Source organism: Triturus cristatus, chromosome 1_1 (genome assembly GCF_964204655.1).
Source record: "Triturus cristatus chromosome 1_1, aTriCri1.1, whole genome shotgun sequence".
In the NCBI taxonomy this organism is placed as follows: domain Eukaryota; kingdom Metazoa; phylum Chordata; class Amphibia; order Caudata; family Salamandridae; genus Triturus; species Triturus cristatus.
Genome location: NC_140579.1, coordinates 94,378,987 through 94,404,486, shown reverse-complemented (window position 1 = coordinate 94,404,486; position 25,500 = coordinate 94,378,987). Strand labels below are relative to the sequence as shown.

At 50.7% G+C, this 25,500-nt stretch overlaps 1 protein-coding gene across 2 annotated transcripts in view; it reads left to right on the top strand.

The window, feature by feature from the left end:
• LOC146869597 (ethanolamine kinase 2-like) overlaps window positions 1–25,500 on the top strand; it is a 166,308-nt gene that overhangs the window by 109,008 nt on the left and 31,800 nt on the right. The window lies entirely within an intron of this gene.

The window sequence follows — 25,500 nt, the reverse complement described above, 5'->3', positions numbered from 1 at the left end:
TCTTTACGTTTGTTACTCTTTCTGCAAAATGCAATAAAAACTATTTGAACAAAAGAAAAAATATGTATTTCTATATATATATATAGGTTGTCACAGCAAACGTAAACCCTGCTCTACAGCAGGTAAACCGCAAGCCATCTCGACATGAAGCAGATCAAAGATGCCATATCCGGGAGCATGTGCCACCCATGCCATGCATCTGTCTCCCACCCCCTCAGTACAGGTACAGCGGGGGTAGACGCTGATGCGGCTCAGTGCGATGCAATTTCCCCAGCAGAGCCTGTCTCTCCTCCCAAGTTGGCGCCTACCTTCCCTATGTATATCCAAGCGCAGCTGCCACGTGACACATGGTCGTCCTAACTTGCACAGACTCCGCGTGCTTCATATGGATGCACAATAAACATGGGCGCCCGTTGAATTTTTTTCGGGGAGGGGCATCATTCTAACGTCATTCCCTTGACATCCTCTCGCAAAATAATTGTTGCATTAGCCGCTTTGATATAAGTGGAAGGGGATCAGAAACTGACTAACTGAGCGCTTTTTCAGACGTGGCTCAATATGTTTCCACGAATCCAGAATTACAATCTTTTCCTTGCTTCTGTGGTCCGAGGCAGGGTTTCAAAAGTCGAAATGTGTCGCTTTTTTCCAGTCCAGGCTTCTTCCCAGTATTAAAAAAAACATAAAGCAGGTCCAGTGGTTTATGTTATCCACTTGCTAATTATGCAAGGGAGTTAGTCAAATATTGACTTATTTTTGCAAGCAATTATTAAAGAAAGTCAATATTTGATTTATCTGTGGCTCTCATCTCGAAGGAGTTCTTTGATTGGCCGAAATGAATAGGATAGCACGAGGGCTCCCCAGAACAGCCCCACACTCTCTTATGTGTGTGGGCTTCTCTCTTTCTCTCTCTTTGTAAACAAATATTAATTTACACAGCTTGAAATGTTATTAAAGCGCAAATGAAAAATAGAGGTGGGGGGTGTAACCGCCCCTTTGCCTCTCCTGCAGACGCCCATGATTGTAAAGGTAGTGTCACAAGTACAAGGTTTACCTGAATCGTGTGAGTAAGCTCTGCACTGACTAAAACCAATCCTTGTTATACCGCCCCCTGCAGGATGTGGGAGGCACCGCAGATGCCATTGTGGTGTTTCGATGGGTAGGTGGAATCTCTGGCAACCCCAAACAGAACATGCTGGCTTAGCCTAGGCCAGGGAAGGTCTTGGAGATGGGGATTGCACCTCGGACGCCTGTTGCCAGGGCGGGATTGCAGTTAGGCCAGGGAAGTCCCAAAAAGTGGCCCACATTCACGAATTGTGCGCTTTCATGAAACATCATTTGGTTAGTCTCATTGGACTCATTTTTCGAGAAATGCTTGGTAACCTAAGCGTTTTAAAGCTTATAGAATCAGTAAGATTGGTGAAAACGAGAAGCACAGCCTTTTGGCCAGGTGGGTGAGGTGAAATAAAATGACCCAAGGGCCACAACACCTGATCTGGCTAGGGTTACCACCTGGCCTTTTTTTTATTTTATTTTTTGAAAGTTTTTTTACACTAATGTGACCTATATTTTAATATTCTGGCCAGTGCAAAAATTAAGAAAATCACCGAAAGTCTGTATTTTTTCCTCTAATCAGTCAGTAAGGTGAAAGCACTTTAAAATTAGTTCTAAAGCTGCTTTACTCATCCGTGACGAATAGCTAAACTGAACAAAGACAGAAAAGCCATGTTAAAAAAGAATATGGATATTTTTATATAAATTGTGCTCTCTAAATATCATGCTCTGGCCCTTGTAAAATGTTATAACATGAATAAATTGCATTTTTTTCTAATTGCTTTTTTATACTATTACATAGGGTGAACTCGGCGCTAGGGCATTAGAGCGACTTACATGAGCACCAGTTACACTACACAAATCAAATTCCTTCTTACTTCAGGTGCTGGGAGATTAAGTGTTTGCCCAGAATCACAGGATGTTGAGCCAACGCCGGGACTGGAACCTGGTTTCTCACTTCTAAAGTCAGCAGGTTTGGCTGTAACTCCACTTCCTCTCTAGTTTGATACAAGCTTAATAAAGGTTGCCTCACAGCAAGGCCTATGCAAATATACACACACCCTCCAGGCTTCTCTTACTTCACTCCCTCCCCAGCCCTCCATAGCCTCAGGGTGATGGCCTTGCAGTGAATGAGTCAAGCAAAGGGACACAGCTACTGCTGCTCTAGTGGGAGCTGAGGTGTAGATGGCCCATAGTCAAAAAAACCCTCCCCCCAAGTGAGGCCTCTGCATACTCCCACCCACCATTGCCCGAATGTGATGGCCTGGCGGGGAGGGGTTGGGGCAAGAAAATGCTTCTGGGCCAAGCCGCCTGCTCGCAGGGTGGGGCGGCGGGTGTGCCGTGGTAAGAATGGCCCAACAAATGGAGCAAGACCTGTTCCCCAGTAAGGCTGATTGTCACACTTACCACCCTCGCCCGCCCACGTCAGCCTGAAGTGCGATGGCCTGGCAGGGCCGTAATGAAGCAGAGGCCCTTCAAAAAACTGGTCCACATGTCACCCTTAGGCAGCAGACTATCGCCCAATGCCCGACTGCCCACCTTCCCAATCCGACCCTTCCCCGTGCCTGAGAATTTTCAGTACCAGGGACAGTCATTTTGCTGTGCACAGTGTGCCCTAACACTGCAATGCTCACTGCTGCCCTACGCCGGTGACACCCCAAAGTCCCCAATCCTCTACACCTACCCATACCTCACCGGAGGGTACATGCAGGGTTTTAAGTGGGATGAAAAAACTAAGGGGTCTCTTAAAGGGGCTGGTCTGATGTAAATAATGGTGTGGCTAAAAAAACACTTAAATTAAAAATCTCTGCTTAATGCAAAAAGAACAATTGATGGATAGAATGCAGAACAATGTCATACATTCACCCCAGTACAGAGATCTGGGCCTAATTACCTTGAATTTTTGCTACCTATGCCATTCCAGTTTGAACCCAGCCATATGCAAATCAGTGTCGACCCTGCGCCCAAAGAGAACAGTCCAGCCCAAACTGCCAGGCCAGGTCCTCCCTGGACTGGAAACAAGCGTCCTAGGACTGGTTCCAGGGGCTCACCCCTCATCAGCCAGGACAGCTGGACTCCAGTGGCATGGAGAGCATGGGACCCACGTCTGGGCATAACCGTACCACTCGGGATGACAAAAGCAAAAAGAACAAGTGATGGACAGAATGCAGAACAATGTCATGCATTCACCCCGGTACAGAGATCTGGGACTAACTCCATCGTTTTTTTGCTCCCCATGCCGTTCCAGTTTGAACCCAGCCATATGCAAATCAGTCTCGACCCTGCGCCCAATGGGAGCAGTCCAGCCCGAACTGCCAAGCCAGTTCCTCCCTGGAATGGAAACAAGCATCCTAGGACCAGTTTCGTGATAGCATAGTGTACCATCCGACTGGTATTTTGGTGCTTCTGTCATTGCATCCAGATACATAATACAGCAAGTAACAAATACACCTACAACAAGCCAGGTCGATTAGCTTTGTCAATGGTTGTTAGTTGTGTAAAATAAATAAGCAACAACTATATATTCGCTATGTATAATATTGAAAATACTTCCTTTCTGAAATGATAAAACTGTTAAAGAACTATAACGAGTCTCTTCGAAGTTACATCAAAGGCAGTGAAGGGTGGGACTGCTGCAGAGGTAAGATTTTTTTTTTACTCTGAGGGTGAGGGCAAAAATGGAGAGCCCGATAAGAACCCGTCTCAGCACTGGCTTTTTAGAACTGCTGGTGCGGAGCACCGGCAGTTCCCGGCCCACTTAACCCCTTCAGTGCCCGCCCCTTTCCCCGCCCAGTGCCGGCCGTTGCATTAGCGGGCGGGGTCTATGACGAGCTGGACTCGTCATGGGCACAGCGCCACCGCGGCCCATGACGAGTCCAGCTCGTCATGGGCACTGAAGGGGTTAAAGCCCTGGGTAAGTCGCAAAGAGTTCCGCTCACACCACCGTTCAATATGGAGTAAAATATTAAAAATAGAATTAGGAGATACGCCGAGGACAAAGGTAAGGAGGCAAGGAGCTCAGCAGTCGGTAAGAATGCTAAATGTACGTGTGCATCAGGGCTGGGTCTAGGGCAGTACGACCGGTGCGGCTGCACAGGGCGCTGAACTGTGAAGTGGGGTGCTGACCTGGGGGGGCGCTCTGTTTATCAATCTTATGATTGGAGAGATGAGGGGCACTTTTGCCCAGTGGTAGTGAGACCATCCGAGGATGCAGTCATGGAGCGTGGGGGGTGCCAAAAGTTAATGTCGCACTGGGCGCCACTAGCACTAAAGCCAGCCCTGGTGTGCATCACAAGGATAATGCATAGTATCGTCATTGGCACCTTTCTGTACCCCCTCCAACCATATATACATTTCCCAATAATAAACACACAACACAGATTGTTAGATTGGGTACAAATGCCGCAGGTTTATTACATACACCGTTATGTAATGGTGGGTTATCTTACGGGCGATCCAAGGGCAGGCAACCAACTGGGCCGCCTGCCCGCCTGATGAGCCGGGCAGCACTGGAGCGAACCCCGCCTTTGCTGCCCTACCAGTGATTCTCTTACAGGATCACGTGACCGTTGGTAACTTCTTACTCACGCCCCTTCCAGGGCGGAGCATCGCATAGCAAACCCCCGGTTGTTCAGGCCCACAACCGCCCGAAGGACTAGCGGGGCGCCGACACGGCTTCCAGGACCCTCCCATGAGCCTCCGCGGATTTGGCTCTGGCACCCCCTATGGTGCCGCGCAGAGGTACCCTTAGTACCGGCCTGCTTCCAGATCGCCCTGTAACTCCACCTGCAACGAAAAAGGAAAACATTACAATACTCTCTACCCCCCCACCTGCCACCACCACGCCGGGTAAGCGGTAGGGAGGGATGCGGCGAGGGTGGCACAAAGAGGACGCCCTCATGGTGGGGAAGGGCTATATAGCCTCCCCTCCTGGCCACAATGCCCCCGGAAGTGACGCCCATTGCGTCATGCCCGGGGGAAGAGGGGGGACTCTACCTGAGTCCCTGCCCCCAAGGGGGGCGGGGAGGGGTCTCTGGTGCCCAGACGACACTAGAGTGCTGACCGCTCTAGTGGCCCCCTGCGGGTGCCGCGGTCAGCGGCATAGTATCGTCATTGGCACCCTCTGTACCCCCTCCAACCATATATACATTTCCCAATAATAAACACACAACACAGATTGTTAGATTGGGTACAAATGCCGCAGGTTTATTACATACACCGTTATGTAATGGTGGGTTATCTTGCGGGCGATCCAAGGGCAGGCAACCAACTGGGCCGCCTGCCCGCCTGATGAGCCGGGCAGCACTGGAGCGAACCCCGCCTTTGCTGCCCTACCAGTGATTCTCTTACAGGATCACGTGACCATTGGTAACTTCTTACTCACGCTCCTTCCAGGGCAGAGCGTTGCATAGCAAACCCCCGGTTGTTCAGGCCCACAACCGCCCGAAGGACTAGCGGGGAGCCGACACGGCTTCCAGGACTCTCTAATGAGGCTCCGCGGATTTGGTTCTGGCACCGCCTATGGTGCCACGCAGAGGTACCCTTTGTACCGGCCTGCTTCCAGATCGCCCTGTAACTCCGCCACAGCTCTGGAGGTGGCCCCCGTCACCGCCAGGGCCCACCACCACAGCTGTAGTATACCTGCAACCTCTCATCTCTAGCACCTCACTCGGGTCTAAAAGAAAAAGGTCCATGCCTACTGGCGATAAGTGAACTCCCATCATTGTCGAAGTACCCCTTCACATTCTCTTTGATCATCTCATGTCTGATGAAACCTAGGCCCCTCTGGTCGGTGAGCTTGCGCATTGCCCCATTGAGACGCTTGCGGGAATGCACCACCGCCTCAACTGATTTGGCCCCTCGCCACGTTCTGCATGGAATCATCTCAGACCAGAGGACATCGCACTGCCCTACACGCTTGCCAATCTCGCCTAGGACCCTTTTCGAGGCCTGGAGGAGAAGCCTTCTACCCAGAGCAATGAGGTCATTCCCACCCAGGTGAATCGCTAAGATTTTAGGGGGGGGGCCCTGCGCAACCGGTCTCGCCTCGTTTGTTCCGGAGCCAGCTCCATCTCATGCCAGGGAAACCCATCCACTCAAACTGTGTCTGTGGGAGGTGCCGCATCCAGTTCCGGTGCAATGCCCATTGAGCCATCCTGGAGATAAACGAATGCCCGATCACCCAAACCAGTAGCCCTAGTAAAACAGGAGCCGCCAGGGCCCCCTGCCAAAACAGCTATAGTCTTACCCGCAACCTCTCCTGTCTAGAGCCTCCTGCAAGTCTAGATGAAAGGGAAAAATCCCTACTGGTCATAGATGTCCCCACCTATATCCCTATAGCCCTTGACGTTAGCCTGGGTAAGCTAGTGTCTGATGAAACAAAAGGCCCTTTTGGCCTGTGAAGTATTCACCCCACACGGGAAAGTTCCACTGCGTCACATGACTCAGCCCCGGCCCAACTCGGGCGGGACAGTTTCAGACACCCTAGCTCACAATACCCCACCTATTTGCTGTTCACACCAGCTGCCGCCCTTCTAGCACCGCGTGTTTCTGGACACCTGTGTTTCCCATCTCTGGGACAGCAGCTCACTTGTTAGGAGACCGCTCATACCCCCGCTTGCTCATTTATGCTATTATGGCGAGAAGGATTATACTTAACCTTGGCACAGTCCCTTTACTTGCTACATCAAGGCGCACAGGAATGTCCATGACTAGGCGTATGAGACAATGCGCAAGGCTGCCCTCCAGCACTTGCCCTGCATCCCTTATTCCTTCTGGGAATTTCGCCCGCTCAGCTTCCTCTGGTGAAGCCCCCTAGGCATACCCACTTCGAGAATCTGTCTGATCCGATACAGGGCGCGCTGTCTGTAATACGGTGCCTAACATTTGATGTGGGAGATGTCACACACTGCTTAGGTCATGTGAACCTTAAGGCATACACCATTTTAACCCGGGCGTAACTCTAAATGGGACTGAGCGATACCAAAGGGGGTTGTTGGACAGAGCATTTGAGCAATTCAAGCCCTCGCCCCGTCAACTGATCTGGGTTTAAACCATCATCATTCTTTACCTTACTCCGCCACCCCAGTTCGGACATAGCCATATGCAAATCAGTCTGACCATCTGCCTCTTTTTGCATCTAAATGGGACTGGCTCCACCCAGCTGTAACGCTAGAGACACCTATCTTAAACCTCTTAACTGGTTTTCCCAATTGGCACCCTTCTGGTTGCAGCTGTGTGTTTGTGAAGCGCTCGTGCCCCCGGGGAACAATGTCGCTGAATAGCCAGGATATGTTACCCACTCGCTGATACTTATCTATCGCTAACTGCCCTTACTAGGATTGAAGGGTTGCTGGGTGTTACCAAAGTACTGAAGACTCAATGCTCCAACCCAGTTTGACACCAGAACTTGGGGACAACCCAAGTAGTGACCATGCCTTTCATGGTACATCTACCCCAGTGCTTGACTACCAATGTGTTAGGGACCCCAGTCCGAAAAGATGCCCCTTCTATTGTCTGGATCTAGCCCGCAGGAGGATAACCCAGGGGGGCAGACAAGTCCGTGGAACCAGAGGGGAAAGTTGTGTGCAAATACCTGCCCTTTCCTGAATATTGGAAATGCCCACTGGTCTATAATCCTTGTCGCCATTTGGCTCTAACACAGGGTTTTACCCAATTTTTATGGACTGCAGCACACTTGTTATATGACAACTACCACAACCCGCCTGCTGCCCTGGCCAAAGCGCGGGTAAATATGTCTTTATCTGAAGCGACCTGTAACCTGCCCCTGTTTGCAGAGAGCACATTTAGCTGCCTAGACCAAACCTAGCCAGACGCGACTAGCTTACGAGCCCCACTCCCCCACAACTTAAAATTAAACCTAGGCCCATCAAAGGCCCATCAAACGTGACGCCCCTCAGTGGCTTGACCTGGACTGCTACGACAGGGCGTCATGAGATCACACTTTCACATGTAACTGTTTCCCCCATGCTCCACCCGCTGGGGGATTAGTGTGCTCCACGCCTACTTGCTCGGAGTTGGTGATGGTCCCTCGAGGGGTGAAAGGTCAGACCCTTATCCCTGCAGCTCGTCCATCCAGAAATCTACCGAAAATCTACAGCCTTGCTTTCTAACGCTGTTCCTGGTTCCCTATTAATCATGGTCGAATGGACATATCGCCAGCCCGGGCCAATGCCTTATCCATATTTGTTAGCTGCATGATATGACTAGGCATGAACTCTAGCTTCCCAGAAGAATGTTAGAATCCTCCTGTTCTGCCCTGATGGAACTGCAAGATCTATGAGGAGTTTCCATTAAGGTACAACCTAGTTCAACACTCCACCATAAAATTATAACGTTATCCCCGTGTTGCATGAGTAAGGGCAATCTGTCAAAGTATCCAAACGCAACTAAGGATTCGCTTTACCCTGAAAAGTAACTATCCCTGGCCCCGAAACGGGCAAACAATGCTGGGCTACTCTGCAGCCTCCCTCAAACTTTCATGCTGGTTATTTGCTCAAAAGACTGGCAGCTAATAGCTTGTTAGCCCATGTGACCCCTGCTTGCCATCCTTGCAAGGGGTGGGCCTTAGGGACTACTTCTCACGCACTATTTTTACCTGTGCTCCTAAAAGACCTTTGTCGTGCTGCAGTCGCCTAATGATTCTGGTCCTGCACTAGAAGCTCTCACTTCAGCGTTGGACCAAAACAATTCACCCCGAACCTCCTGAGTCATCGCATCCAGTTATGTCATTAACACGCATTATACCACCTACCGCAAGCAGGACTATGGACTCCAAACTTCAAATCAGGAGTCACAGCCACTACGCCGGAAAACGGACGGGCTCATACCAAACCTATTGATGCTCAAACTGCTTGCTTAACGTTCGGTTTTTAATCAAATACAACGTTCCGAAAACTTTGGCTGCAATCCCATAGGTCGCTACTCTTGAAAGTTGAAGGTGATGCCAGACTTGCTCACCCACACATGCTTCAGCCAATTCGTGCAATCCCAAGGTGTGAAATGCGGCAGAGGATAGCATTCCTCCAACCGTCGCTCACCCTCCTACAATGCCAAAACTGCCCGCGACCTCCGCTCCACGCTGGCATCTGCGAGTTTAGGGCAGAAGGCACTGCGGCCTGCGCGACCCTCTGTGCAGCGATAAACTGGACACGGCAGGCCTGCTGCACCGTACTTGGAGCCCTTGGGAGAGCTGGGGCAGCCCAGCTGGGTGAGAGAACCTGTCACCGAGTGCCCTAATCAGCACGCTGTGGCCTCACCACATGCGAACCCCAGACCAGCGTCCTTGCCTCTCAATGTACAAGCCAAGAAGCAGGGATAGTGAAGCGCGACCCATAAGCATTAGCGCATGAGACAATTTGAAATTTTTTCTTTTAAATCCCTTTAAACATGGCATGCATCATCCTCTTGCGGAACACCCACCCCGAGGTTTTCAATGATGCCGCTGCAGGCAGAGTGTCCCCCTGTGGCGCTGGTGCCCTTGTCTGGAGGAACAACTTCCCTGCGCCCCCTGCATGTGGTGATAAATGCATGCGGTCTCAGCTGACTGCGCCACCCTTTGGCACAGTCCAGCATGAGCAGCATTCCCCTTCCAGGGGATACCCATTAGACAGTGCTCGCATCTGGCTCAAGAAAAGTAGCATATGAAATGACAAGAACCCGCAGGCTGCAGTAACTCGAAGTCACCCGTGCCCGTTATCCGCTCGGACAGGCGGACATGCCACCAATACGCCCAGTGCCACCACCCCGCGGCCACAGAGGCAGGCCCTCGGCCCCTTCCGACGGTGCCGAAATGACACGAGCGCGAAAGGAGAAATACCACAAACCGCGGGACACCTCATTGGCACTGAGATATACATGTATACATGGACTACAATAGATGTATTCCGTACGTAAGCCTCCCATGTTGTCGTGATCGTTCACAGGCTCCGGCATTGTTAGCAGAGGCAGACCCTAGTCACATCTTCCTGCCCCTCATATGCACAGCCACCAGCCACGCCATCCATACAAAACACAATTCAAAATCCACCGAGCACACACGCCTATGTTACCCAGTGATGGCCGTCACTGACAATGCACAACATAGGTGCAGGACCCCGAAACAGCATTACTGCCCACTAATCTAACACAATGATTTACGGGGTGAACCTGCACACTTATCCTGCCCACCGCATTACATAGCACCTAGGCACGAGAGCTAAGTTATTTGCCCAGAAGCACCAACGGTATTGGGGCGCTAACGTGCGTGACCACATTACAATGCACAATCGGGCACGGGAGTCAGTATGCCCAACAGCACAGTACGGTACAAAAGGGGGTGGTGATGGACGGAGTATCGGAACCAATCAAACACTCACACCCAGTCAACAGATCTGGGTTTGATCCATCTCCGTTCTTTAGCCCACTCTGCCACCCCAGTTCAGACATGGCCATATGCAAATCAGTCTGACCTTGTGCCTCATGGGAACAGTCCAGCCCGAACTGCCAAGCCATGCCTTCCCTGGACCGGAAACAAGCTTCCTAGGACCAGTTTCTGGCATTTCAGCCGTCTTCAGCCAGGCTTGCCTGAATCCAGTGGCAAGGTGAGCAAGGGACTCACGTCTGAGCATACCCTGCCAACTTGTGGCGAACAAAGCGGTACAAAAGGGGGTTTTGATGGACGGAGCATCAGAACCAATCAAACACTCACACCCAGTCAACAGATCTGGGTTTGATCCATCACCGTTCTTTAGCCCACTCTGCCATCACCACCCCCTTTTGTACCGCAACAGCACAGTACAGCATGTTACATTAAATACTGCCCTATATTCCTTATTAAATCCTGGTATGTTTGATGTGCCCAAATTTAATAAAAGGTGAGATTATGAACACTCAGTAATTAACAAGATGTGATAAATACTGCATAACTCTGAATGTCAACCCCTGCGCAAAAGAAACAGTTTGTACAGGAGTCGAAAACTACCATGCCACTCATAATGCCCGGTTTTCCACCCTTCTCAGATACACTGGCAGGTTGAACATCACTGTTGACAGCAGGTGCGCAGTGTCAGCAGACATAATATTAAACGGGAACGAATGCTAAATCAAAAGGCCACGTGTGCCATGAAAAGTTGCATTTGAGGGCTTCCTGTAATGTGAACGTACCATCCCCTTTAATTATTTTACCATTATCATGGCTGAGGGAGTAAAGTTGCCAATTATTTCATCCTGTTTACCTACAGCCTACAGCGAGGAGACTCTTATGTTCACTCTAGAGGTCAGGCCGTGCCGTACTGCACTTCTGCCTTTAATCTCAGCACGAAAATTATTTAATACATTTTTAAATGCCTATTTCAAGCTGCATGAAAACACTCAGAGACTCAATGGGTGTTTACTCATTGGAAGGGAACGGTCCTAACAGGGCTAAAATAGAGTCGTTGGCTTTCCTGCCTTTCAGAAAGGAGCTAAGGAAATTTGGTCCGGAGCTGCAAAACACAGAAATGGGGATTGTAATATCTGCTGTGTCAGCTGGGCCCTCCAGGGAGCGCTTCAGACCGTTTGTTATTCTTGCCAGAAATACCTGGGCTTCTCTTGAGAATTGTGCACATCATCTTCTTCCACAGGATGTTCAGCGTAATCACAGAGGCTCGAACCCAGTTGCCCAGGTTCGAGGTCGAGCAGCAGCTGCGCCAAACGTCAACCCGAAGATCCATCAACCCTCACCCAGAACCCTAGCAATCCGTGGCAGCCTGCACCACCAACCCGCTTTGCGGCGCAATTGGTGGTGCCAAAGCACCACCGAGACCCGCCGCAATGGCCCGCCGTGGCACCCGCAGCGGCATCCGGTGGACTCTGGGGCGCCAATGAACTGCCTGACGGCACTGCATCACTCCCAGGATCAACCGCCACCCAGAGCCAAAAACCGGCCACACGCGCCCCCCCACCCTGGGAGGCGGCGAACACCACAAATTTACCCCTGCCGTCACGGCCGACGTGGCGATGAGCCCTCCCTCGACAGCGGCAACAAAGGCGCAAAACCAGCCCCGCACAGGGACCGCAGGCCATAGCGAGCACCGCAAGGCACCCGTGCGGACAAATGCCACCCCCGACCCACAAGCAAAACACAGCCCCCTCGGCCTCCGGAATCTCCGCAGAGGGGAGGGTTGGCATGTCAGGAGAAGCGCCTACTGATTGCAAAATAAACACATTTGCTGGAATCAACAAAAGTGCTTCACAGTATGCCATATCTACATCTACCTTTCCCTTCAAAGCAACAGTGCCTGCCAGTACAAAGCACCGTGAGAAGCATTATGCCAAAACAATCCCTCCAGCGCATTTATAGAGAAACCAACCCGTTCTAGCTTGTGGCGCGGAAACCAGGGCCTGGCCTAGCTGAGGGTGGCAATGGGGCATCAGTCAGAGAGTGTCCCTAGAGGCTTCAGGCCCGCTGTAGCCTTGTCGCAGTCGCAGGGCACACTGGAGTTGGCTAGCCCCCATACTCCGATTGAGATACATATGCTGCCTTGCTGCTGCCTCAGCACCCTTGCTACTGGCCACTAGCAATGCTCGCATAACACAACTCCCCAAAATGCGGTGCCCAAAAATTGTCAGCACTTGACTCATACGCCCGTTTTGATTCTCACCCCTTTCTCAAAGCGGTGGTAATCGCTGAAACAAATATTAAGGGGCACGAAATGATCAGGGAATCCGCCTGGCTGACTACGACTAGGGCCGTGCGGAGCTACACGTCTCCATTCCAGCAGGGCATGTCGCATTAACCAATCTGGCTGAAATCTTTCAAGGCCCATGTGACCACGGCACCCGCCGCTGCTCCCTGTCAGCCTCTAAGCCCCCGTCATGCCTACTACCGCCGGGGTATCAAAACACTGCTTATAAACAGACCCCCCCACAGCATGGGGCAAGGGCTGGGGGAGGGGAGAACCCCGATGGCCGCCCACATCGCCACAAAACTGAAAGCTCAAAGAACTTACTCAATGCGCCCTGACTCACCACTCAAGACACCGACTCCACCTGTGACCCGACGCTAGACCAGAGACAAGACGGGAACCGCGCGTCCAGACGAGAACAAAACGGCCGCAACTCGGTGCGACCAGAATGCGGCGAGGGTGGCACAAGGAGGACGCCCTCCATGTGTCTTGTTTTCGCCTGTCAGATTCCATCTGACAGTGGTGAGTTTTTGGATAGCGAGACGAAAGCCTCATTACTCCACATTCATTTTGAGGTTTTTTTTAGTCGCTGTTAAGGTTGTCTTATTGATGTGTGACGCTTTGTCACAGTTGAGGTTGGATCACAAGGTCAGCGCTGTGATAGGCCGCGGGTTGCGGTCAATTTGGTTTGCGGGAGTGTTAGCAAGTTTTATCGCTGAGTCTTGTATTCGTCTGCCAAATGTCTTCTAGCGGTGATGAGCTTTTGATGGCTGCCGCGGCGGTTGCCTTCTGACAGTGATGAGTTTGGGTACCTGCCAAGGCGATTTGCCCTCAGGCAGTGATGAGTTTTTGGATGCTGTGTTGCTGTTTCAGTTTTACAAGTTTAGCGCTTCGTTGGGCCTTGGGTAGCGGTCAAATGGGTTTGTAGAAATGTCTGCAAGTTTCCTGATCAATGGGTTATCTTTTTGATCCAGTCCTTTGTAGAATGTCCTGTTGAGTTTGCGGAGATGGTCATCCAACATGTCAACACCTAGGTCTCTGTGGAGGTCTGCTGTTCTTGTGAAGATTGGAGCACCTGGTGCAATCCGTAAGGCCCTGCTCTGTAGTCTCTGCAGGTCTTTCCAATGCTGCGGGCGGCAGCCGCTCCAAACTGGTGAAGCGTACGTCATGGTTGGTCGAATTATTGCGGTGATTACTCGCACCTTGCTCTGCAAGGGCATCGACTTGGTCTTCAGGAGTGGGTATAATGCAGACAGCTTTGTTGCTGCATTCTGGCAGGGCTTCTCTATGTGGTTTCTCCATGTGAGTTTTGAGTCCAGAGTCACCCCCAGGTAGGAGCTGCTATTTTCCCATTTGATCTCATCCCCATTGAGGAGGATCGCTGGGTGTTTTCTGTTCAGCTTCCTGGTGAATAGTGTTACTGTGGTTTTGCTTGTGTTCAGGGCGATCTGCCAGTTGCTGTACCATTCGGAGAGTCTGCTGAGTGATGCCTCAAGGTTCTTAGCCACTTCCTTATCGCTGGAGGATTGGGAGATGACTGCTGCATCATCGGCGTAAAGAGCCAGTTCAGTCTTCTTTAGGTCCGTGGGGATGTCGTTTGTGAATGTGTTAAAGAGGAATGGTCCTAGGATTGATCCCTGTGGCACTCCAGCAAGGATTGGGCGTGGTGTTGAGCATTCGTCTCGTACCGCCACGTGAAAGGTCCGTTTTGACAAGTAGCTAGACAGCAGTTTAATCAGGTAGCTTGGAAACTTGAGCTTGATAAGTTTGTAAAGCAGTCCCTCATGCCATACTCGGTCAAATGCTTTGGCTACATCCAGAAAGACTACTCCAGTAGACTTGTTGATGTTGAATCTGTGGCTGATGATGTCCACAACTCTGAGGAGTTGGTGATTGGTTGAGTGGTCTTTCCGGAACCCAAACTGTTCTTTGGCGAGGAGGTTTTCGCTTGTCGCAATGTCCACAAGACGGGCAAGGATAACTTTTTCGAAGAGCTTTGATAGGCCAGATAGCAGACTTATAGGGCGGTAATTTGCAGGATCTCGTAGTGGTTTCCCAGCCTTGGGGAATACGATGACTCTTGCTTCTTTCCAGGCGTTAGGGAAATACTGGTGCTGCATACACGCGTTCAATATCTCAGCTAGGTGATCCACTGCGGCATCTGGGAGCATCTTGATGGCTTGGTTGGCTATTCTGTCCTTTCCCGGTGCCTTGCCGTTTTTTAGTGTCTTTACCAGGGCCAATAACTCGCCTGTGGAGCATTCCTCAATGTTTGCAGCTTCTGTTTCTGGTGGGTGCTCCCGGTGGTGCTTAGCGACCTCTTGCTCGACTTCTGCTGCCAGTTTGCTTGCCTGGTTAGGCCTGTAGGATGCCTCCAACGTGTCAGCGAAGACCTCAGCCTTGTCCCTGTTGTTGCATGCCAAGTGAGTCTTCCCTGGTATCGGTGGGTTTGGTTCTTTCTTCCCAGTCAAGCGTCGGGTCATTCTCCAGAGAGAGTTGTCCGAGTCCTTTAAGTTAGCCATAGCTGCTTCCCACTTTTCACCTCTGTGCTGGCTTATTTGCATCTTCAGCTGTCTTGTCAGCTCGTTGTACTTCTTCAGCAGGTCGGGGGTGCGATTCCTTTGCCACTCTCTCCGGGCTCTGTTCTTGTCAGCAATCGACTGCTTGATGCCCTTCGGGAGGTCGTAGATAGAGCAGCGTTGGAGTTTCTGCTCGGGAACGCTGCACTCGATGGCAGTGTGGACTGCAGCTGTGAAGTGGTGAACCGCCTGGTCAATGTCAGCAATGCAGCGTAGGGGGCCAGGGACCAGTGTCTCCTCCAGGCTTCTCTTGTATAGGCTCCAGTCTGCCTTCTTGTAGTTATGTCTGGTGTCCTGTTGCTGGTCTTCAAGCACGTCACCAACTGTGATCAACACTGGGTTGTGGTCGGACGTCAGTGCAGTTAAGCTTTCCAGCTCCATAGACTGGGAGAGATTCTTCATGACGACGATGTCCAGAACGTCCGGTTTATGCAGTGCAGAGCCTGGATAGTGTGTAGGTTGAGTCGGGCCAGCCACTACAAAGTCCTCCTTCTTTGAGTGGGCAAGTAGAGCGTGACCTTTGCTGTTTACCGCACGAGAGTTCCAGCACTGGTGCTTGGCATTTAGGTCTCCGCCAATTAATGTTGGGATGCGGGGGTCCAATAAAGCATCCAAGTCCTTCGGGCTTAGCTTGCCTGGGGGTGAGTAGGCGGCAATCAGCCGTAGGGGGCCTGCAGATGTCTGGATCTGTATGCCAGTTGCTTCAATACTCCCCACTGGTGGTAGTGAGATCTTGTGGTGCTTCACTTTTGTGCTGACAATCACCGCTGTTCCTCCGCCCTTGGCTCCAGTGGTGCGATCTGTGCGGTACACCCTGTAGTTTGCTAGGTTGAGCTTCTGGCTTCCTTGGAGATGGGTCTCGGAGATAAGCGCTATACTCACATCCATGGTTTCCATCAGGTGCAGGAGTTCTGCAGTTTTCTTCTGAATGCTGTTAGCATTCCACATCAAGAAGAGGGAGTTTTCTTTAGATTTTGCTGCCATTGCAGGTGTTTTCTTCACCGTGGGAAAGTCCGGCGATGAGATTCGCCACCATTGTCACCAAAGGGTGGCTGTTCATGTCTGCGACTGTTTTCGCAATCTTCATGATGAGTTCCTGCCAGTTGATGGCTGAGCCTATTTCACAGGATGGTGCTGGGGCAGTTGGTGGTGGTGGTGGTGGTCTGTCCTGTTTGGGTCCTGTTACTTCTGCGTATGTTCTTCCATCCACACGCGAATCGCTTTGGCTGTTGGTTGGATTGCCAGTTGGGATCCTGTGAGCCAATGCGGGTTTGTAAGTCTTCCTTTGTCCCTGGTCTGTTGCAGTTGAGTGTGGGGAAGTCCTTTGTGGTGAGGACGCCCTCATGGTGGGGGAGGGCTATATAGCCTCCCCTCCTGGCCACAATGCCCCCGGAAATGGCACCCATTGCGTCACGCCCGGGAAGGAAGAGGGGGGACTCTACCTGAGTCCCTGCCCCCAAGGGGGGTGGGGAGGGGTCTCTGGTGCCCAGACGACACTAGAGCGCTGCCCGCTCTAGTGGCCCCTGTGGGTGCCGCGGTCAGCGGCAGAGATGAGAGCTAGGTGTAGGTGTTGTTCACGAGACGGAGGTCCATACCTGCCAGGTTTACCGGGTCCATACGTGACTAGATAGGCTAGTGCTGTGTTTTTTCCCTTAGAATTCTGGTGTTAGTAGTCCTAGTTATAGTCTTGATTAACTAGAACTACAAGTCCCTGCATTCTAATGCAAAAACCATGACGGGCCAACGTAGTGACGCATGTACCTGGACAATTCGGTAGCTATGAGAGGTAGTGCACAGCTAAGTCAAACGGACGTCTTGCTACTCACCAATATTGTGGCCGCTCGTCTGTTTACTGGGTCAGAACAGTACTGGCTCGGAATAACTTCCAGGGATGGAAAAGTGGTTAGGAACAACCATGACTTACCTTCTAAATTCGAGGTATACGTAAGCAGACTCTATGTGAGTGTGGCCTCTTACCTACTTTGAAGCAGGCATAGCTGCTGAATGAGCCAGTGCTACCTGTGTGACACGTTTAGCAAGTCCTGGCTATTCAGGAAACAGCACTTTATTGTACTTCGGGGCTCGCAGTTTCGCTGCTAACAAAAACCCCAGCATGCAGAGTATTTGTGGGCTAAAAAGCCAGGACTGCCTAAAGGAGTCACATATGAATTGGAGCCACCCGGCGGCTATGGGTAGGGAGGGGCAAGGGATTGGGTTTATCTCTTGGGTGAAAAGCAGGGTGAGATGTACTGGAGTTTGCACCAGACTTGAACTTCACTCAGCTGATGTTGTGAGGCTCCTGCTGATGCTGTATATTCCAGGAAGCCCACATTTCACTCCACCCCCACGCGCCCCTGTGTTACTGAGTGCCGTATCCCGGAAGTGTGGGTCAGTGATCTGTAGGTGATTCCGCGAGTGCTTTCCAAGTCTGGAGGGACTTTGAATTATTTGGTAGAAAAGTGTTAATGAACAACTCCAGTGTGCACCCTTGGAGCAAAGGGCTCGGTGATACGACCATACCGTGTTCTTGTGAATAATGAATGGCACGGCCCTGTAGGTACCCTGGGCAGGCTCAGGCGGCCCTTTAGTGGCCTAATAGAGTGTGGGCATCTTTAAGTGTCTTACTGTCCCATATGGTCCCTGGCAGCTGTGGTGACCGCTCTACAATAGCGCTGTTCCAGTGCTGAGCCTTCATGTGAAAACCAAATGCATTCTGGGAAACAAAGGTTGTAGTCATGATCAGCTGCATTTGGATTAATTAGACGAGCACACGCATGATTAGTAGGTTCAAAGCCCAGAGCTATAAACAGTGCTGCTGATGGCATGGAGTGAGATGGCCACGCTGCTGATAACCGAAAGAGCACTCACCACGTCACGCATGCCATGCTTGATGCTGCAGGCACTTCTGGCTTTTCGTCCGTGGTATCTTACATTATAGAACTTGTAGTTTAACTCTGCAACTCATATGTATGGGCCATGAAGTTAAGGAGGGCAGCTGGCGCACAAGATGACTCTTATCACCTGGGGCCAGTTGTCATCTGCCACCAGGGATTGGGATTTCCTTTGTGATCTCTGTGCGGGATGGTACAGGGTGACTCCATGGGGCACGTGACACCTTCAGCTAGTCCTGGCTTGTTTCACAATGGCATTAATTCAACAGCATGCTGTACTTTGGACCTTAACATTGCAAGCTTGCACTCTTCTACCCCAACACGAAAAGTGCTAATGAATAACCAGCATTGGCAAAGCCAGTTGGTCTCAGCTATGCGAGAGCTATTTGCTTTGACAATGTGTTTTAGCCATTATATACACCAGTGTGGTGGCTGTTTAGCATGGCTAAAAGCTAGTAAATTGGGGTGTATTAGGATGGGGTATACTGAGTGGGGTAGATGGGAGTAGGGTAGATTGGGGTAGAGTGTAGTGGGGTATATTGGGGTAGATTAGAGTGAGGTAGTTTGGGGGAAAGTGGGTGGATTGGGGTAGACTTGAGTGGAGTGGGGTAGACTGGAGTCTGGTATTTTGGGTGTTTTCTAGTAGGGTAGGGTGGAATAGCGTGGGGTAGAAGGGGGTTGATTGGGGAAGTGGAGTAGAATGAAGTGGTGTGGGGTAGATTGGGATGGGGTGGGGAATATTGGAGCAGGGTAGATTGAAGTAGATTGGATTGGAGTAGACTGGGGTAGATTGGAGTGGGAGCTGGGGTAGATTAAATTGTGGTTGATTGTGGCGAACTAGGGTGGTTCAGGCTGGAGAGGGGTTGATTGTAGTGGGGTAGATATCAGGGTAGAGAGGAGTAGGATATATTGGGGTAGATTGGAATGAGTGAGGTAGTTCAGGGAAGCATGGAGTGCTGTGGATATGGGTAGATTGGAGTGGAATGGAGAGGGGTAGATAGGAGTGGTGCGGGTTAGATTAGGGTGGAGTGGAGTAGAGTGTAGTGGGATAGATTGGGTGGATTATGGTAGGGTAGGTTGGAGTGGGGTAGATTGGAGTGGGGTGGGGTAGATTGGAGTGGAGTACGATTGAAAACAGTGGTGTGTGGTAGATTGAGATGGTGGGGTAGATTGGGCTGGGTGGTGTAGATTAGAGTGGAGTAGATTGGGGTAGATTGAAGTGAAGTAGATTGAAGTGCGGCAGATTTGATGGGGTAAATTGGACTAGGTTAGTTTCAATCAGTCAATCAATCAAGGGTTTTTCAGTGCAGTTACTCAACCGGAAGAGTCTCAAGGCTCGGGGGGAGGGGGGTGCGCAGCCCCTAGGCACTCGCAGAGTATCGTCGAAGGCAGAGTAGGTTCAGAGGTCTCCCATGGCCCATCAGGGTACGTGCGGTGCTGGACGCTTATGGTGATTCATTGAAGAGCCAGGTGTTGAGGTCCTTCAGGAACTTGGAGAGAGTTGTTGTCTGGCGGAAGTGGAGAGGGAGGGTGTTCCTTGCCTTGGCTGCGAGGAAGGAGAAGGAACGACTTCCTGTTCTCGTCTTCTTGATGCGCGGTACCATGGCAAGGGAAAGTGTTGTGGAGGGCTTTGTGTGCGTGGGTGAGAAGCTTGAAGGAGATTCAGGAAGAGGTGACGGCGTTGCTCTGTCGGTCCATTTTGAGTTGGGAGTCAGGATGATTCCGAGGTTGCGTGCGTGATCCGTTGGTGGGGGTGGGTCTCCGAGGGCGGGGGGGCCACCAGGTGTCATTCCAGGCATCAGGATGTGGGTCTATGCTGAGTATTTTGGTTCTGTCTGTGTTCAGTTGTAGGCAGCTGTTCTTCATCCACTTTGCAACTGCTTCTATTCCTTCTTGCAAGTTGTGTTTCAAGATGTTGGGTTTGTTGGATAGTGAGAGGACCAGTTGTGTGTCGTCTGCGTATGATACAATGTTGAGTCCGAGTGCTCTTACGATGGAAACAAGAGGAGCCATGTGGACGTTGATCAGGGTGGGGCTGATGGAGGATCCTTGGGGACTCCACAGGTGGTTGGCGTGGGCTCCGAGATGAAGGGAGGGAGTCTGACCCTCAGCGTTCTGCCAGAGAGGAATGAGCGGATCCAGTCAAAGGCTTTGTTACGGATTCCTGCATTGTGGAGTCTGTGGGGTAGGGTGCAGTGTGAGACTGTGTCGAAGGCCACAGTCTCTCCTCTGTCAAGGAGGGAGTGGATGTCGTCTGTCGCGGCGATGAGGGCGGTCTCTATGATGTGGTTTGTCCTGAAGCCTGATTGGGAGGAGTCAAGGATGTTGTTCTTGTCGAAGGAGGCGAGTTGGCTGTTGACAACTTTTTTAATGACTTTTGGCAGTTTTTTTAATGACTTTCGCCAGATAGGGAAGTAGGGAGATTGGTCTGAAGTTCTAAAGGTTGCTGGGGTCTGCCGAGGGTTTCTTTAGGAGAAGGTTGATCTCGGAGTGTTTCCAGTCATCGGGGAAGGAGGCGGTCTCGAAGGATCGGTTGATGATTCTTTGTAGCTTGGGGCGATGATGTCTGCGGCTCTGTGGTAGATGTGGTGGGGGCAGGGGTCCGTGAGGACCCCAGAGTGGGTGGTCCTCATGGTCTTTAGGGTGTCTTCGATGCGGAGGGCGGTCCAGCTGTCCAGAGTCGACTGTGTGATGCAGGAATCAGCGGGTCTAGGTTCCTCGTGGATGTTGTTGTCATAGATGGTCTTGATTTTGTGATAAAAGAAGGCGCTGAGTTTGTCGCAAAGGTCCTGGAAGGCTGGGATCGCTGTTGGGTTGGGCGAATTCTTTGATGATCCCGAAGAGTTCCTTGCTGTTGTGTGCGTGGGCGAAGATTCTGTCCTGGAGTGCTTTCTTCCTTCAGTGTCTGATGAGTTTTTGGTTGGCAATGGTGGCTGTTTTGTAGTTGTCGGGGTTCGCTGGGATTTTGGAGTTACTCCATAGTTTTTTGAGACGTCTGCAGGTTTGTTTGGATTCCCGTAGTTCGGTGGAGAACCATCTGGCTTTCTTGGCGTGAGGGTTGGAGGATTTCTAGAGGTTGGTGACGGTGTTGGCGCAGTCGGTGATCCATTTGTGAAGGGTAAGGGCGGCGGTTGTGGGTTGTTGTCTGAGGTGGTGAGAGCAGAGCCGCTGAGGGTGGCGGTGAGCTGCTCGTCGGAGATCTTGTTTTAGGTACTGCGTTGGAGCTGAGGTGGGTGTCTGCGGGGAATGTTCGCTCTGTAGGTGAATTGGACGCGGCGGTGGTCCATACATAGGAGTTCGGAGTGGAGTGGGGTAGATTTGGGTGGCATGTCGTAATTTGGAGTGAAGTCAAGTAGGGTAGATTGGGTGGAGTGGAATTGAGTGTAGTAGATTGAGGTACGGGGAGTGGGAAAGCATGGAGTGCAGTGGATTTGGGTAGATTGGAGTGTGGTGGGGAACGCAGACTCTATCCTATGGAGATGATCAGATAGGAGTGGAGCAGGATAGAGTGATAGATGCGGGTGAAGCGAGGTAGAGTGGAATGGGGTAGAGTGGAGTGGGTCATATTGGGTGGGTTATAGTACAGTAGATTGGTGTGGGGTATATTGGGCTGGGTGGGGTAGATTGGAGTTGGGTAGATTGGGTTAGGATGGGGTAGAATAGTCACTGGAGTAGATTATGGTAGATTGAAGTGGGGTACATTGGAGTGGGGTGGCTTGGATGCGGTAGATTGGAGTGGAGTAGGGTAGATTGGAGTAGGGTAGATTGTGGTAGATTGGAGTGGGGTAGATTGGAGTGGAGGGGGTTCGATTAGAGTGGAGAGGAGTTGGATAGATTGCAGTGGTGTTTAAAGTGGAGTGGGGTAAATTGGACTGGTGTAGATTGGAGTGTAGTGGGCTTGGGTAGATTGGAATGAGTGGGTTGGATGTGGGTACATTGCAGTGGGGTGGATTGGGGTAGATTGGAGTTGGGTAGACTGGGGCAGATTGGAGTGAGTGGGGTAGATTTGAGTGGAGCATGTTAAATTGGGGTGGAGTGGGCTAGACTGGAGTAGGGTTGGGGGGTGGTGTTTGGGTTAGTTGAGTGGAGTGGGGTGGATTGGAGTTGATTGGGGTAGGTATGGGTAGAGTGGAGTGGGGTAGATTGTAGGGGAGTTGGGTAGATTGGATTGTAGTGGAGTCGATTTTGGTAGATTAGAGTGTACTGGGGCAGTTTGAAGTGGGTTAAATTGGGATGGGGTATAATGGGTGGAATGGGGTAGCTTGAGTGGGGTAGGGTAGTGTGGAGTAGATTGTAGCAGAGTGGGGTGGGATAGATTGGGATACATTGGAGAGGAGTGGAATAGACCGGAGTGGCGTAGAGCAGAGTGGGGTAGAGCAGAATGGAGTAAGTGGCATGGAGGGACGTGGAGTGGCATGTTGTGCCGTGGAGTGAGTGGCATAGATTGGAGTGTCGTGTAGTAGAGTGTCTTAGAGTGGAAGGGGATAGAGTGGAGTGCTATGTCGTAGAGTGGAGGGGACTCTCAAATAATAGAGTGGCATGGCATAGAGTGGAAGTGTCAGGACTCAGTCCGGGACACTGTCATGTGTCAGGGACTCTGGCAGCGACTGGTGCCAGGGAAGAAAAGGTAGGCAGAATACTGAGAACAGAGCTGCCCAAGATCACACAGCGAGTCAAAGGAGAAAGGGAATCCTAAGAGGAAGCTCTTTACAAGAGAATAAGAGAGTTAAGGCTCAGAAAGGACAGGCCCTCAGAGGTGATTAGCATTCAGAAAAACTACACACATGACAGGTATGCAAGATATATATACAAAACAACATTAACAATAAAGGGAATGTGGGGTAAAGCACTTGGGAGCTCCACACGGTAAGACTGAAACTGATGTAAGTACCTCACCCACAATTGCTGTTACAGATACTGACTGCAAATACCCACATATAGGATATGCATGCAAAGGCAGGGTCTGCGGAGCTGATACCTGTGGTGATGTTATAAATGTAACTCAAAGACAATACTCACAGTGAACAAGAAACACCACCTAGGTTCTCAGCTGTGGCCACGGATCGCGCAAGGCACTAACAGCAAGGGGGTAGAACTAAACACACGCACGATAGACAAGGAGCTAGCAGGGAGGAGAGCTTAACAGGAAAGGAAGGAAATATCACAGGACACACTTGGCAGAAAGCAAGTATCAAACATACATGGTAATTAGAAGCAAGACAGCAGGAATAGAAAGACAGCAAACTAGAACTGGAACCAAGGAAATGGGAAGAAAGGCAGTGACTGGAAAAGGATATACAGAAGGGGAGGCTACAAGGGTATACTAGAATACTGCAGGTTCAGGAATCAAGTATCATTGAAGGCAGTGCTAGAGCAGGAACAAGAATTGAACTAAGGCTCAGGAGTCAAGGTAGCACTGCAGGCAGTGCTAGTTTAGGAACAGGGAAATTACTAAAGCTCAGGAGTCAAGGTAGCACTGCAGGCAGTGCTAGTTTAGGAACAGGGAAATTACTAAAGCTCAGGAGTCAAGGAACAAGGATAGGTATAGTTCAGGAATATAGAAATAACTAAAGCTCAGCAAACACTGGAAACAAGGATATCAAAAGCTCGAGAAACACTGGAAACACGGGTCGTTCTCACCGGTACACAGCTACAATGACCAATCTTGGGCTGAAGGGAGTTGGGGCTTACAAGAGCTCACAGTAATGACATGCATCCGGTGTGAGCAGGCTAGCGGCAGCCAGCCCCAGGTGAGCTGAATTCCTCCACCCATCCTTGGCCTGCAGGGGTGGAGAGGAAGCAGTGAGCAGGGAATTCTAAGTAATGGAGTTTCAGGCATGAGTAGGCTGGCTTCCACAAAACCCGGCATGGATTGGGAAGGATGGGAATTTGCAAGTTGCATCCAAATGACTGGAAGTCAGTATATGCATGAAGGGGAGGGTCTGGAAGCTTATTGGCACACTGGAGAGCCCCACAATTCATACCCCTGGTGGTGGGCACAAGAATGCAGGGAACAAGTCGTGACAGGATGGGCATGGAGTGGTGTAGTGTGGAGTATGCATGGTGTGGTTGCGCACTGCCATTACAGACAACTCATTTTCAATTGAAATGACCATTACACTTACACCAAAATATGGTTTTACTGCACAGAAATGATGTGTGTAAATGTCATCACCTACTGTATTGATCTGTTTGGAACGTATTCAAATATTTGTTTCTACCACAGTACAGAATTACAAAAACATGTGCTTCATTTGTACTAATTCTGACATATTCTGAAACATCAGCACGGTTCATTTTTACACCCTCTCGTCTTACATGGACACTCAGCAGGATTATCACATAAAGTCAGAAAAAGAAAAGTAAACCCCAAACTCTCTCAGAATAGGGAGCATGATATTTGATGTCTGTCTTTGAATGCTCAACACAAGTGATAAGATAAGAACAAGATTGAAAAACCTGTTTACAGAAAGCGAGTTTGTGGAAGAAATCAGTAAACAAGGTTTGGGCAACGGGAAGGACGAACTCAAGCTGGCAAGCCTAAAGTGAATAAAGCCAGTAAATAGAAAGCTAGAAATTGTGAGTTGCAACTAAGGGTGGGCGGTTAACTCCGCTCCGCCAGTTGAGTTTGCAGAGTTTTAGAACTCCGCATTTTGTTTGGAGTGCGAAGTTTTCAAAAACTCCGCACTCGCAGTGGAGCGGAGTTTACCTGTGCTGAGGAGGACAGGAGTTTAGGACTTACCTACTCCTCCTGCTGGCAGCACCCCGCTTCCGCTGCTCCGGGTGGCTCGTAGAATTAAATTAACAGGAAGAACTGCAGTGCGCATGTGTGAAGGCAGGCCTGACCCTATCGTGGGATTTTATCGGGTCAGGAATGCCTTCACGCATGCACACTTCAGTTTTGCCTGTTAATTGAATTCTACAAACCAGCTGGAGCAGCGGAAGCCGAGTGCAGCCAGCAGCAGGAGAAGGAAGGAAGGAACCAGGAAGGAAGCCGGCGCCGCCATACCCAACCAACAAACACAGGAGGAGGCCCAGGACGGTCAGGCCTTACTACGTGGTGGAGAATGTGGGGTGTGCAGGGGAGGAAGGGGGCAGGGGGTGCAGATGTAACTCTGCCAGGCCACGGAACTCTGCAGAATTTCATGCAGTGTTCCACTAACTCTGTGAAATTCCGCAGAGTACAACTCAGCACGATCTGCCCAGGGTTAGTTACAACCCAGAAAGGCAAAGGAAAGCAACTGGCAGAATATATTCCTAGGTCAGCTTTCTGAATGTCCCCAAGATGTATTTAACAAACCAGACAGCTGCGCT